Source organism: Aquarana catesbeiana, linkage group LG01 (genome assembly GCF_042186555.1).
Source record: "Aquarana catesbeiana isolate 2022-GZ linkage group LG01, ASM4218655v1, whole genome shotgun sequence".
Taxonomy (NCBI): Eukaryota; Metazoa; Chordata; class Amphibia; order Anura; family Ranidae; genus Aquarana; species Aquarana catesbeiana.
Window position 1 is genome coordinate 4,985,198 of NC_133324.1, and position 13,243 is coordinate 4,998,440.

Genomic DNA, 13,243 nt, shown 5'->3' on the forward strand with positions numbered 1-13,243 from the left:
GGGCCCCCTAATATCTCATCTACGCCAGGGGCCCCCCTAATATCTCACCTACACCAGGGGCCCCCTAATATCTCACCTACACTAGGGCCCCCCAATATCTCACCTATGCCGGGGGCTCCCCTAATATCTCACCTACGCCAGGGGCTCCCCTAATATCTCACCGACACCAGGGGCCCCCCTAATATCTCACCTACGCCAGGGGCCCCCCTAATATCTCACCTACGCCCGGGGCTTCCCTAATATCTCACCTACGCCAGGGGCCCCCTAATATCTCACCTACACCAGGACCCACCTGATATCTCCCCTACATCAAGGGCCCCCCTAATATCTCACCTACGCCAGGGGCTCCCCTAATATCTCACCTACACCAGGGCCCCCCGGATATCTCACCTACACCAGGGGCCCCCCTAATATCTCACCTACGCCAGGGGCTCCCCTAATATCTCACCTACACCAGGGCCCCCCTGATATCTTACCTACACCAGGGGCTCCCCTAGTATCTCACCTACGCCAGGGGCCCCCCTAATATCTCACCTACAGCAGGGGCCCCCTAATATCTCACCTACACTAGGGCCCCCCCAATATCTCACCTATGCCGGGGGGCTCCCCTAATATCTCACCTACGCCAGGGGCTCCCCTAATATCTCACCTATGCCAGGGGCCCCCCTAATATCTCACCGACACCAGGGGCCCCCCTAATATCTCACCTACGCCAGGGGCTCCCCTAAATTCTCACCTACACCAGGGCCCCCCCTAATATCTCACCTATGCCAGGGGCCCCCCTAATATCTCACCTACGCCCGGGGCTTCCCTAATATCTCATCTACACCAGGGGCCCCCTAATATCTCACCTACACCAGGGCCCCCCTGATATCTCACCTACACCAAGGGCCCCCCTAATATCTCACCTACGCCAGGGGCTCCCCTAATATCTCACCTACACCAGGGCCCCCCGGATATCTCACCTACACCAGGGGCCCCCCAATATCTCACCTACACCAGGGGCTCCCCTAATATCTCACCTACACCAGGGGCCCCCCTAATATCTCACCTATGCCAGGGGCTCCCCTAATATCTCACCTACACCAGGGCCCCCCTGATATCTTACCTACACCAGGGGCTCCCCTAGTATCTCACCTACACCAGGGGCCCCCCTAATATCTCACCTACACCAGGGGCCCCCCTAATATCTCACCTATACCAGGGGCTCTACTAATATCTCACCTACACCAGGGGCTCCCCTAACATCTCACCTACACCAGGGACCCCCTAATGTCTCACCTACACTAGGGGCCCCCTAATATCTCACCTATACCAGGGCCCCCCTAATATCTCACCTACTCCAGGGCCCCCCTATCTCATCTACACCAGGGCTCCCCTAATATCTCACCTACACCAGGGACCCCCTAATATCTCACCTACACCAGGGGCCCCCTAATATCTCACCTACACCAGGGGCTCCCCTAAAATCTCACCTATAGCAGGGGCCCCCCTAATATCTCACCTACGCCAGGGGCTGCCCTAATATCTCACCGACACCAGGGCCCCCCTAATATCTCACCTACACCAGGGGCTCCCCTAGTATCTCACCTATGCCAGGGGCTCCCTAATATCTCACCTATGCTAGGGGCCCCCCTAATATCTCACCTACGCCAGGGGCCCCCCTAATATCTCACCTACACTAGGGGCCCCCCTAATATCTCACCTACACCAGGTGCTCCCCTAATATCTTACCTACACCAGGGGCTCCCCTATTATCTCACCTACACCAGGGGCCCCCTAATATCTCACCTTTGCCAGGGCCCCCCCTAATATCTCACCTATGCCAGGGGCCCCTAATATATCACCTACACTAGGGCCCCCCTAATATCTCACCTACGCGAGGGGCTCCCCTAATATCTCACCAATGCCTGGGGCTCCCCTAATATCTCACCTACGTCAGGGGCTCCCCTAATATCTCATCTACACCAGGGGCCCCCTAATATCTCACCTACACCAGGGCCCCTCTGATATCTCACCTATGCCAGGGGCTCCCCTAGTATCTCACCTACACCAGGGACCCCCTAATATCTCACCTATGCCAGGGGCCCCCCTAATATCTCACCTATGCAGGGGCCCCCCTAATATCTCACCTACGCCAGGGGCTGCCCTAATATCTTAGCTACACCAGGGGCTCCCCTAGTATCTCACCTTTGCCAGGGCCCCCCCTAATATCTCACCTATGCCAGGGGCCCCCTAATATATCACCTACACCAGGGCCCCCCCTAATATCTCACCTACGCAAGGGTCTCCCCTAATATCTCACCTATGTCTGGGGCTTCCCTAATATCTCACCTATGCCTGGGGCTCCCCTAATATCTCATCTACACCAGGGGCCCCCTAATATCTCACCTACACCAGGGCCCCTCTGATATCTCACCTACACCAGGGGCTCCCCTAGTATCTCACCTACACCAGGGACCCCCTAATATCTCACCTATGCCAGGGGCCCCCCTAATATCTCACCTATGCCAGGGGCTCCCCTAATATCTCACCTACACCTGGGGCCCCCTAATATCTCACCTATGCCAGGGGCTCCCTTAATATCTCGCCTACACCAGGGCTCCTCTAGTATCTCACCTACACCATGGCCCCCTAATATCTCACCTACACCAGGGCCCCCTAATATCTCACCTACACTAGGGCCCCCTATTATCTCACCTACACCAGGGGCTCCCTTAATACCCCACCTACACCAGGGCCCCTTAATATCTCACCTATGCCAGGGGCTCCCTAGTATCTCACCTACACCAGGGGCTCCCCTAATATCTCACCTATGCCAGGGCCCTCTAATATATCACCTACACCAGGGGCCCCCTAATATCTCACCTTTGCCAGGGCCCCCCCCTAATATCTCACCTATGCCAGGGGCCCCCTAATATATCACCTACACTAGGGCCCCCCTAATATCTCACCTACGCAAGGGGCTCCCCTAATATCTCACCTATGCCTGGGGCTCCCCTAATATCTCACCTACATCAGGGGCTCCGCTAATATCTCATCTACACCAGGGGCCCCCTAATAGCTCACCTACACCAGGGCCCCCCTGATATCTCACCTACGCCAGGGGCTCCCCTAGTATCACACCTACACCAGGGACCCCCTAATATCTCACCTATGCCAGGGCCCCCCCTAATATCTCACCTACGCCAGGGGCTCCCCTAATATCTCACCTACACCTGGGGCCCCCTAATATCTCACCTATGCCAGGGGCTCCCTTAATATCTCACCCACATCAGGGCTCCCCTAGTATCTCACCTACACCATGGCCCCCTAATATCTCACCTACACCAGGGCCCCCCTGATATCTCACCTACACTAGGGCCCCCTATTATCTCACCTACACCAGGGGCTCCCTTAATATCTCACCTACACAAGGGCCCTCTAATATCTTACCTACATCAGGGCCCCTTAATATCTCACCTATGCCAGGGGCTCCCTAGTATCTCACCTACACCAGGGGCTCCCCTAATATCTCACCTATGCCAGGGCCCTCTAATATATCACCTACGCCAGGGGCTCCCCTAATATCTCACCTATGCCAGGGGCTCCCCTAATATCTCACCTACACCTGGGGCCCCTAATATCTCACCTATGCCAGGGGCTCCCCTAGTATCTCACCTACACCAGGAACCCCCTCATTCCTCACCCAATTCAGGGGTTTTCCTAATATTCTTTCTACTCTAACGATCCCCCTATTATGCCACCCACCTCAGGTGTCTTTCTCAAATCCTGGCCACCTGAACAGGGTCCTCGGAACACGCACCCATTCCAGGAGCCCCTTATATACTACCCCCCTCTGGGTAGCTCCCTCATATTCTGCCCCCCTCTAAAGGTCTCCCTCATATGCCACCCAATGCAGGGATGCCCCTCAAATCACACATTCTGGGGGACCCCCAAATATCCCACTCACACCATGGTATTTCCCCTCATATGGCACCAACTCTAGGGGTGACCCTTTATATCCCACCCACTCCAGGGAGCCCCTCATGTCCCTGTCATGCCAGGGATCCCCCTCAAATTTCATTCACATTAGGAGTTCTCCTTATATACCACCCACTATAGGAGAGTTGCCTCATATCTCACCTACTTTAGGGGTCCTTCACAAATCCTGCCAACTCCAGAAGTCCCTCTCATATCCCACTCACCCCAGAGGTCCCTCACATATCCCACCAACTCAAGAGGTGCCCTCTCATATCCCACCCACTCCAGGGGTCCTTCACATATCCCACCAACTCCAGGGGTCCTTCACATATCCCACCAACTCCAGGGGTCTCTCTCATATCCCACCCACTCCAGGGGTACTCTTTCATATCCCACCCACTCCAGGGGTCCTTCACAAATCCTACCAACTCCCGGAGTCCCTCTCATATCCCACCCACTCCAGGGGTACTCTCTTATATCGCACCAACTCAAGAGGTACCTTCTCATATCGCACCAACTCCAGGTGTCCCTCTTATATACCACCCACTCCAGGGGTACTCTCTCATATCCCACCCACTCCAGAGGTCCTTCACATATCTCACCCACTCCAGGGGTCCCTCTCATATCCCACCCACTCTGGAGGTCCTTCACATATCTCACCCACTCCAGGGGTCCCTCTCATACCCCACCCACTCCAGTGGTCCCTCTCATATCCCACCCACTCTGGAGGTCCTTCACATATCTCACCCACTCCAGGGGTCCTTCTCATAGCCCCACCCACTCCAGAGGTCCTTCACCTATCCCACTAACTCCAGTGGTCCCTCTCATATCCCACCCACTCCAGGGGTCCTTCGCATATCCAACCAACTCCAGGGGTCCCTCTCATACCCCACCCACTCCAGAGGTCCTTCACATATCTCACCCACTCCAGGGGTCCCTCTCATATCCCACTCACTCCAGAGGTCCTTCACATATCTCACCCACTCCAGGGGTCCCTCTCATATCCCACCCACTCCAGAGGCCCTTCGCATATCTCACCCACTCCAGGGGTCCCTCTCATATCCCACACACTCCAGGAGTTTCCTCTCCTGTCCCCTTCATCCATCACAACACATACAATGCACCATAGCTCCCAACTGTCCCTGATTTCGAGGGACTGTCCCTGATTTTGAGGGACTGTCCCTGATTTGGAGCAATGTCCCTCTGTCCCTCATTGCTCCTTATTTGTCCCTCATGTTGGTCTGATCTATATAGTTCTATATGAAATGCACTTTTTATCTATCAAAAAGTGTTTTCCAGCACTAAACCTTTCATCTGATTTCCAAATTGCTGCATTTGTAAATTCCAAAAGCCAATATAAAGGAATAGTAGTGGTAAAAACTTGTTGGTTTAACCAATCTTATTTTAAGGGAGGTGTGGCAGGGGGTGTGTCCTATGCCTGCATACTTGTGCTGATAGGTGTCTCTCATTCCCATCTCAAAAAGTTGAAAGGTATGATGCACTACTTATGTTCTCAGAAACCCCCACCCTTCCTTTCACCACAATAGACTCCCTTCACCCCCTACACTGTCCCAACTCTTCTCCACCCATAACTATTGTGAGGGGACCCCCATACTCATCCCACTATCCCTTCTGACTACAGAGATCTCATATGTACCCTATATAATGTTCTACTCCACCCATAACTAATTTCAGGAGATCCCTACACTGGTTCTACCATCCCTCCTATACACAGAAAGTCCAGCCCCTACACTGCTCCAACTCTACTCCACCCATAACTAATTTTAGAAGACTCCTACACTGGTCCCACCACCCTTCCTATACACAGAGGTCCAGCCCCTACACTGCTCCAACTCTACTCCACCCATAACTAATTTCAGGAGATCCCTACACTGGTTCTACCATCCTTCCTATACACAGAAGTCCACCCCCTACACTGCTCCAACTCTACTCCACCCATAACTAATTTTAGAAGACTCCTACACTGGTCCCACCACCCCTCCTATACACAGAGGTCCAGCCCCTACACTGCTCCAACTCTACTCCACCCTTAACTAATTTCAGGAGATCCCTACACTGGTTCTACCATCCTTCCTATACACAGAAGTCCAGCCCCTACACTGCTCCAACTCTACTCCACCCATAACTAATTTCAGAAGATCCCTACACTGGTTTTACCATCCCTCCTATAAACAGAAGTCCAGCCTTTACACTGCTCCAAATCTACTCCAATCATAACTAATTTCAGAAGACTCCTACACTGGTCCCACCACCCTTCCTATACACAGAGGTCCAGCCCCTACACTGCTCCAACTCTACTCCACCCATAACTAATTTCAGGAGATCCCTACACTGGTGCCATCACCACTCTTAACCACAGAGGTCCAACCCCAAAACTGCTCCAACTCTACTCCACCTATAACTAATTTCAGAAGACCCCTACACTGGTTCTACCATTCCTCCTATACACAGAAGTCCAGCCCCTACACTGCTCCAACTCTACTCCACGCATAACTAATTTCAGAAGACACCTACACTGGTGCCATCCCTGCTCCTAACTACAGAGGTCCAACCTCAATACTGCACCAATTCTACTCCACGCCTAACTAATTTCAGAAGACTCCTACACTGGTCCCACCACCCTTCCTATACACAGAGGTCCAGCCCCTACACTGCTCTAACTCTACTCCACCCATAACTAATTTCAGAAGACTCCTACACTGGTGCCATTCCCGCTCCTAACTACAGATGTCCAACCTCAACACTGCTCCAATTCTACTCCACCCATAACTAATTTCAGAAGACCCCCTACACTGGTTCTACCATCCCTCTTATACACAGAAGTCCAGCCCCTACACTGCTCCAACTCTACTCCACCCTTAACTAATTTCAGGAGATCCCTACACTGGTTCTACCATCCTTCCTATACACAGAAGTCCAGCCCCTACACTGCTCCAACTCTACTCCACCCATAACTAATTTCAGAAGATCCCTACACTGGTTCTACCATCCCTCCTATAAACAGAAGTCCAGCCTTTACACTGCTCCAAATCTACTCCAATCATAACTAATTTCAGAAGACTCCTACACTGGTCCCACCACCCTTCCTATACACAGAGGTCCAGCCCCTACACTGCTCCAACTCTACTCCACCCATAACTAATTTCAGGAGATCCCTACACTGGTGCCATCACCACTCTTAACCACAGAGGTCCAACCCCAAAACTGCTCCAACTCTACTCCACCTATAACTAATTTCAGAAGACCCCTACACTGGTTCTACCATTCCTCCTATACACAGAAGTCCAGCCCCTACACTGCTCCAACTCTACTCCACGCATAACTAATTTCAGAAGACACCTACACTGGTGCCATCCCTGCTCCTAACTACAGAGGTCCAACCTCAATACTGCACCAATTCTACTCCACGCCTAACTAATTTCAGAAGACTCCTACACTGGTGCCACCACCCTTCCTATACACAGAGGTCCAGCCCCTACACTGCTCTAACTCTACTCCACCCATAACTAATTTCAGAAGACTCCTACACTGGTGCCATTCCCGCTCCTAACTACAGAGGTCCAACCTCAACACTGCTCCAATTCTACTCCACCCATAACTAATTTCAGAAGACCCCCTACACTGGTTCTACCATCCCTCTTATACACAGAAGTCCAGCCCCTACACTGCTCCAACTCTACTCCACACATAACTAATTTCAGAAGATCCCTACCCTGGTCCTACTATACCTCATATACACGGAGGTTCAGCCCCTGCACTGTTCCAACTCTACTCTATGCATAACTAATTTCAGAAGACCCCTACACTGGTCTCACCATTCTTCTTAACTACAGGGGTCTAGACTCCACGCTGCTCCAACCCTTCTCCAACTATAACTAACTATATAGGGTCCCTACACTGGTCCCACCATCCCTCCCCACTCCAGGGGTCCAAACCCCACACTGCTTCTACACTACTCCACCCATAAGTAATGTCAGATGTTCTTCACACTGATCCCAGCACCCCCCACCCTTCTCCATGTAGAAGGTCATCCCCTCACCCTTGTATCACCCCTTCATTTCTGCCTATGATCACCCAGTGAGCCCCCCTCCCCCTCCTCTCTGGGATGAGGTCTCATTTATCACCCACTTATGCAGACGCGCAGTATCCCAGGCTGGCCTCTGATGTGAGGGGAGGGGTGGTGGTAATGAGACAATGAGAGACAAGCAGCCCCCCCCCCCCTTCAACTAATTAGATGCTGAAATCACAGAAACATCTGGAGTAGACAGACTACACAATACATAGCTGGTCCTTTATCCAAGGAGCCACATTATGCCTCATGCCTCAGGTCATTGTAATTCACCGACAACTGCTATTTCTGAAAGTTTGTTATACCTGAGGTTAATCTCCTCACCTGATTGGCTGGGTGTGGAGAATGATGATGTCAGTAATTAAATTAACAATACATGTAAGATTGCCATAAAATTGCCTTTGTGGGGTCAGGGAGGATTTTTTTTCCTCTGTGAAGTTGGAGTCTTAACATAATGGACAGGTTACCACAAGGCCACTGAAGTCACAGTCTGACCATTCAGGTCATGGCATGACCACTGAGGTCGTTTTCCGACCACTAAGATCACAACATGGCCACTGAGGTCATTTTCAGGATCACCAAGATTAAAATATGTCCACTGATTTCATTTTATGGCCACTAAGATCACAACATGGCCACTGAGGTCATTTTCAGAACCGCAAAGATTACAACATGGCCACTGAAGTAATTTTCAGGACCACTAAGATTACAACATGGCCACTTAGGTCATTTTCAGGATCACCAAGATTACAATATGGCCACTGAGGTCATTTTCTGACCACTAAGATCCCAACATGACTGCTGAGGTCATTTTCTGACCACTAAGATCCCAAAATGACCGCTGAGGTTATTTTCTGACCACTAAGATCACAACATGACCACTGAGGTCATTTTCTGACCACTAAGATCACACCATGGCTGCTGAAGTCATTTTCTGACCATTATGATTGTAACATGGCCACTGAGGTCATTTTCCAACCACTAGATCCCAACATGACCACTGAGGTTATTTTCCTACCACTAAGATCACAACATGACCACTGAGGTCATTTTCTGACCACTAAGATCCCAATATGACCGCTGAGGTCATTTTCTGACCACTAAGATGTTACACAGTCTGGCTGAAAAAATACACAAGTCAATCTAGTTCAGTGGTCTCCAAACTATGGCCTAAGGGCCGGATGTGGTCCTTTGCTTGCCTTTGTCCAGCCCTTGAGGCATTATTCCTTCTATTGATACCAATGATGGAGCACTATTCCTTTTCCTGACACCAACAGTTGAGCTATATTCCTCCCACTGACACCAACAATGGGGCACTATTCCTTCCACTGACACCAAAAATAGGGCATAACTCCTCCTACTAGCATCAATGATGGGGCACTGTTCCTGCCACTAATACCAACGATGGAACACTATTCCTACACCTAAAGACAACCAAGCCTGAGACACTGTGGACTTCCATAGATGCTGTAGAATTTTCCATTTTCACTGGTCGTAGTCCGACCCCCCCTAAAGCCTGAGAAGCAGTCTGGCCCATTGTTTAAGAAGTTTGGAGACCCCTGATCTAGTTTAACCAATAAGTTGAACAACAGTATAGTCACAGAATGGCTGCTGAGGTAATGGTGTGGCCAACTAGATAACTGGGTTTACAGTGCTACTAATCTGGTAAAAGATATACAATGGGGATATATGTAGGCAAATGATCCCATTGTCTTTAAGGAGTTAGGAAGGATTGTTTCTCTCTGTGAGTGGAATTTTACACAATGGACAAGTCGCAGTCTGACCACTAGGGTCTAGCCACTGGAGGTCATGGACTGGCTCCTGAGGTCATAGTCTTGCCACTGAAGTCACAGACTAGCTCCAGAGGTCATGGTCTGGTCTTTAAGGCTACTGGTAAGTCACTGAGATCATAGTGTTACCAGTAAGGTTACAGTCTGGCCACTCAGGTCACATACTGGACACTAAGGTCATGGACTAGCCACTAAGGTCATGAACTGACCGCTGAGGTTATGGTCTGACCACTGAGGTCACGATTCTACCACTTGGTTTCAGACTGCCCATTAAGGTCAAGGATTAGCCATTGACATTCACAGTCTTGCCACTAAGGTCACTGTCTAGCCGATAGAGTGAAGATCTGACCACTGAGGTCAAAGTCTCATCACATAGGTCACAGTCTTACTCCTGAGGTAATGGTCTGGTCATTGAGACTACTGGTAAGTCACTGAGGTCATGGTGTGACCAGTTAGGTCACAGTCTGGCCACTCAGGCCCTGTACTTGCCGCTAAGGTCATGGACTAGCCATTGAGGTTCACAGACTTGCCACTGAGGTCATGAACTAGTCATGGTCTGACCACTGAGGTCACAATCTTACCACTTAGGTCACAGTCTGAGGTCATGGACTAGCTAAAAAGGGGTTGGTCTGACCATTGAGGTCAAAGTCTTGCCAGATAGGTCATGGTCTTGTTTCTGAGGAAATGGTCTGGTCTTCAAGACTACTGGTAATTTAGTGAGGTAATGGTGTGACCAGTAAAGTCACAGACTAGCCACTAAGGTCATGGACTATCCACTGAGGTTCACAGTCTTGCCACTGAGGTAATGGTCTGGTCTTTAAGGCTACTGGTAAGTCAATGAGGATATGCTCTGAACAGTAAAGTCACAGTCTGGCTACTCAGATCACAGATGGGCTACTAAGGTCATGGACTATCCACTGAGGTTCACAGTCTTGCCACTGAGGCCACAAACTGGCCTCTGAGATCATGGTCTGACCACTGAGGTCACAATCTCACCACTTAGGTAATAGTTTTGCACTGAGGTCATGTGACTACTGGTAAGTCACTGAGGTCCTGGTGTGACCAGTAAGGTCACAGTTTGGCCACTCAGGTCATGGACTAGCCCCTGAGGTTCACAGTCTTGCCACTGAGATCACGAACTGGCAACTGAGGTCCTGGTCTGACCACTGAGGTCACAATCTTACCACTTAGGTTACAGACTACCCACTAAGGTCATGGGCTAGCCAATAAGGTGACGGTCTGACTACTGAGGTAGAAGTCTTGCCACAGTCTTGCTCATGAGGCAATGATTTTGTCTTTAAGGCTACTGCTAAGTCACCAAAGTCACAATAAGACCAGTAAAGTTACAGACAGTCTACTAAGGTCATGGACTATCCACTGAGGTTCACACAGTCTTGCCACTAAAGTAATGGTCTGGTCTTTAAGGCTACTGGTATGAAACAGATGTTATGGTCTGAACATTAAAGTCACAGTCTGGCCACTCAGGTAACAGATGGGCTCCTAAGGTCATGGACTATCCACTGAGGTTCACAGTCTTGCCACTACGGCCACAAACTGGCCTCTGAGATCATGGACTGACCACTGAGGTCACAATCTTACCACTTAGGATGTAGTTTTGCACTGAGGACATGAACTAGCCAAGGAGGTGATGGTTTGACCACTGAGGTAAAAGTATTGCCACATAGGTCACAGTCTTGCTCCTGAGGTAATGATTTTACCTTTAAGGCTACTGGTAAGTCACTGAGGTCATGTTAAGACCTGTAAAGTCACAGACAGGCTACTAAGGTCATGGACTATCCACTGAGGTTCACAGTCTTGCCATTGAGGTCACAAACAGGCCACTGAGGTCTTGGTCTGACAACTGAGGTTAAGATCTTTCCACTTAGGTCAAAGTCTTGAACTGGGGTCATGAACTAGCCAATAAGGTCACGGTCTGACCACTGACGTCAAAGTCTTGCCACATAGGTCACAGTCTTACACCTGAGGTGATGGTCTTGTCTTTAAGGCTACTGGAAAGTCATTGAGGTCATGGTTTGACCAGTAAGGTCACAGTTTGGCCACTCAGGTCATGGACTAGCCACTGAGGTCACAAACTGGTCGCTGAGGTCATGGTCTGACCACTTAAGTTACAGGCTTAGAATGGGGCAGAGAGTAGGTTTAGCATTAGTTTTTGGTTTTGGTTGGAATTCCACTTTAAGAACTTGGTTTATGTGTCTTTGGATGTATGAATCATTTTTCTGGACACATTGTTTGTGAATGGAGCTGTATCATTTTTGGAGCACAATATTTGTGAAAGTGGATATGTTTTAGATACATTGTTACACTGTGTTATTTATATAACTTTCTTCTTACAGGGGTTTTAACACCTAATATTTAAAGTGCAGTCGCACTCATAATTATTTGGCATTCTCCACAGAGAACATACTGTAGTGACTGGCACTGAATAATTATTTTAATACACCTTTGGGGCAGAGTTAATGAGTTATTATATTTATATTGTCCTCACCACTTGGCTCAATAAAGCTTTTTAGAAGAAATGGATTTGGGGCGTTCAGTCCAAAATAATTTGTACGTTCGTTGCGCGAAGAGGTTGGTGGTACATGGCGTACGTGGAGATAATGAAGATGCGTCATCAGATTCGCACACGGGGGGAAATTTTCTGTTGCGTTTGGTTGTGAGCGCCCCTCTGTCACCACCCATGTGTGCTATAACTTGATCAGCAGCTGCCATTATCATGTTGTGGCCAGGCCGCGCTCACAAGCATTTTTGGCGTACTCAGCATGATGCTGAAGATGGTTTTCCCTCAGGGTACACCCCAATTCTCTCCATTATCCATGGCTTGGAGAGATCTCTGCCTACACACCATGGAATGGATGGAAGTCCAGCAAACTTTTGTTGTTTTCTCTGATGGTTTACTGACTAACATACTAATAGACAAGCCACAGTACAACCAGCAGCTCCCAATCATATGCTACAGGCGTGCTATTTCTGGACACTCAACTCTGCCCCCTGCTGGCCTAAATGCAGTATGCAGTTTAGTATGCTTGTGATATTACCTGGTGTGAGATATATATATTCTGCTTGGAGTACTAAGATTCCAATTCCCAATTTTTAGTCTTTTGTTGCACTTCAGTACTCTGGGGGGGGGGGAGTTATTTTTGGTATTCTGTCTATAATCCCACCCTGTTCCTAGAGTCCATCTTTTGCCTGCCCTTAAGCTGTGATATAACTCTGCCCAAACACCACCCATCTGGGTCCATTTGTTAGCAGGCCCGCTGATTCATTGCAAGCTCCCCTCAAGCAGGCCAGGGACACCTCTCTCCTTCTTTATGCTCAGGAATGATACAGGGTATGCACACACCTGTAATATGGAGAAACACCACCATCTTGGATCATCTAC